General features: G+C 47.2%; 1 pseudogene; it reads right to left on the reverse strand.

Moving 5' to 3' along the window:
• Positions 1-12: 12 nt before the first annotated feature.
• On the reverse strand, positions 13-1,585 carry LOC115834261 (annotated as a pseudogene).
• Between the last annotated feature and the right edge of the window lie 1,808 nt (positions 1,586-3,393).

Here is a 3,393-nt window from a genome sequence, read left to right on the forward strand (position 1 = left end):
TGGATGCCCGACGAGTCTTGGGAGGCTCCGGGCTGACATGGGACACGCCAGTCTCAGATTGCTCCAGGGGAGACTGGACCCTGGACGAGTCTTGGGAGGCTCCGGGCGGAGACTTGAACCTGGACGAGTCTTGGGAGGCTCCGGCGGAGACTTGACCCCGGACGAGTCTTGGGAGCCTCCGGGCAGACACGTGACCCCGGACGAGTCTTGGGAGCCTCCGGGCAGACACGTGACCCCGGACGAGTCTTGGGTGGCTGCGGCTGAAGACTGGACACCAGAGTATTGGGAAGCGCTGGGCGGAGACTGAACCCCAGACGAGTCTTGGGAGGCTTCGGGCTGAGATGGGACACGCCAGTCTCAGACGGCTCCGAGTAGAGACTGGATGCCCGACGAGTCTTGGGAGGCTCCGGGCTGACATGGGACACGCCAGTCTCAGACGGCTCCGAGTAGAGACTGGATGCCCGACGAGTCTTGGGAGCCTCCGGGCGGAGACTTGACCCGGACGAGTCTTGGGAGGCTCCGGGCAGAGACTTGACCCTGGACGAGTCTTGAGAGGCTCCGGGCGGAGACTGGACACTGGACGTGTCTCGGGAGGCTCCGGGGCGGAGACTGGACACTGGACGAGTCTTGAGAGGCTCCGCGTGGAGACTGGACACTGGACGAGTCTTGAGAGGCTCCGGGCGGAGACTGGACCCCGGACGAGTCTTGGGAGGCTCCGGGCGAGACTTGACCCTGGACGAGTCCTGAGAGGCTCCGGGCGGAGACTGGACACTGGACGAGTCTTGAGAGGCTCCGGGCGGAGACTGGACCCCGGACGAGTCTTGGGAGGCTCCGGGCGGAGACTTGACCCTGGACGAGCTCTGAGAGGCTCGGGCGGAGACTGGACACTGGACGAGTCTTGGGAGGCTCCGGTCGGAGACTTGACCCCGGACGAGTCTTGGGAGGCTGCGGGTGGAGACTGGACACCGGAGTTGTAGGAAGCTCCGGGCTCAGATGGACCCTCCAGTCTCGGGAGGCTGCCGGCAGAATTCCCCACAGGGATATTGACCAGGCTCAGTGGGTACCTCCGTTGTCTTCTCCCGGGCCTCGCAACGAGCCCAAGCGTCCTCCAGCTTCCTCTCCGGATCCAGCTGTTCGAGCACCTGCAGTAGGAGATCTGGAGGCAGATCTTCTCCCAGATTGGGGTACATGGCCAAGGGATGCTTGGCCATGATCTCGGCTTCCACTTGCTCTACGAATGCCTTCCGTGCTAGCTGCGCTGGAGAGAGCTTGGAAAATAGGGCTGCTTTCTTGAGGAGCTTTTTCTGCCTGCTTTTGGGGTCAGCTTTGGACCCTCTGAGACGTTTTTTGGCATTAAAAACTCGTCACGGCGACAAACGAGAGTGTCTTCGGGAGACGGACAGCCGTAGCGGAAGTCGTCCAGGCCCTCCTTCACAAATACCCAGTTCTGGGTGTCCATGGATGGAAACTTCAGGCGCCCGTGCTTGCGCATCTGAAAGTCTTTGGAAGACGGTTGGTTACAGTACCGGGACTTGGAGTCCATGCCCGGGGACCTCAGCCGGTCCTGCGGCCTCTGGTCCCCCATGGTGGCTCTCGCTGGGGTGCCAAGTCTCCAGCTTCTGCGGTTCCTGAACCCTGCCACTCTAGTCGCTAGCAGACTGCCAGCCAGGCACAGCCCAGGTTCCTTCCTGGAGGCGGAGCAGCGCTGACATCACAAGCGCAGCCCAGGTTCTAACAGGTGCCTAGTGGAATCTCATTGTGGGTTTCATGCGCGTTTCCTAATGACTACTGCTATTGAACATCTGTATATTTGCTGATTTGCCATCCTTATCTCCCCTTGATTGAAGTTTCTGTGGATCTTTTTCCCATTTTTAAATGTGTTGCTGGATATCATATTTAGTGATGAGAATCTTTGCTGTGTTCTAGATGTAAATAACTTATCAGATATATGATTTGCAAATTTTTCACTTGGCTTTTCCCTTTCATTGTCTTAACAGTGTCAAAGAGAAGTTTTTTAATTTGATGAAGTCCAATTGATCAATTTGTTCTTTTATGGATTGTGCTTCTCTTGATGTATCTGTGAAAACTTGGCCTATCCAAAGGTCAAGGTTTAATTTTTGTAAACAGCACAAGATATAGATCAAAGTTTTATTTAAAAATGTACCTATTGCTTACATATATCTGATAATTTTAGACCTATTTTTGTAAAGACTAACTTTTCTCCACTGAATGACATTTGGAAATTGGCAGACTATCAGTTGTGTATACTTTTTGAAGGTCAATTTCTGGACACTCTTTTCTCTTCCATTGATTTTTTCTCTCACACAAATTTCACCCTCTGTTGGTTACTTTAGCTTTATAGTAAATCTGGAAATTGGGCTGTATTAGTCCCTTAACAATGTTCTTTTACAAAGTTAGTTCTTCCTAGGTCCTTTGAATTTCCATAGAAATTTTAAAGTCAGTTTGTCAATGTCAAAAAAAGTCCTGTTGGGAATTGATTAGGATTCTGTTGAATCTATAGATCAATTTGAGGATAATTAGCATGTTAACAATAGGAAATCTGACCACTGAGAAATGTACAGCTTTCTATTTCTGTGATTTTTCATTTTCTCAGGAATATTGTGTGTTTTTTAGTGTATGTGCCTTTCACATCGTTTTCTCTCCAGATTTTTCCTAAATATTGTTTTTCATACTATTATATGTAGAATTTTTTTAGTTGCAATTCCCAATTTTTGTTTTTATGTTCAGAAGCATTTTTGTGTATTTCATTGAATTTTCTATATACATGATAGTGTCATCTGTGAATAAAGACAGTTTCCCTTCTTCCTTTCCAATCTGAATATTGTTATACCCCCACCAGTCCAGTCGCAATCCTTCATTTTCCTTTTAAATAATATCAGTTAAATTTTTATCTCTCTTATGGTGCTTAAAACAACACTATGAAAAGCATTTTTATAAAAAATTTTAATTATAGACAAATTCAGCCTGCATTATTCCTTAAGCATATCATTTTCTCATCACATAATAATTTTTTCTGTACATTCTTACTCATTTTTTAAAAGAAGTTTTCTCACTTCCCTTGTTAGGTGCAGCTGAACAATGTTTTCTGCCATTACAAGCAGGTATACCCTAGTTCCTCCTTGTAAATGAGGTATGATCAATGCCTCTCTTGCTTTTGGCTCCTCCTCTATAAAATAGACACAGTGTATATTCCTCTTAGGTGTCTCATTAAATCAAAGAACTAGATTATGTGTAAATCAAGATAATCTATATAACATGACTTTGTATAGTGTCTGGAACAGAATAAGCATCCTGTAAAATATTGTTAATTTATATAGTATTACTACAGTTTGAAAATAAAATATTCTACATTTGATGTGTATATAAAGGAAA

Source organism: Nomascus leucogenys, unplaced genomic scaffold, assembly GCF_006542625.1.
Source record: "Nomascus leucogenys isolate Asia unplaced genomic scaffold, Asia_NLE_v1 001472F_35271_qpd_obj, whole genome shotgun sequence".
Classification (NCBI taxonomy): Eukaryota; Metazoa; Chordata; class Mammalia; order Primates; family Hylobatidae; genus Nomascus; species Nomascus leucogenys.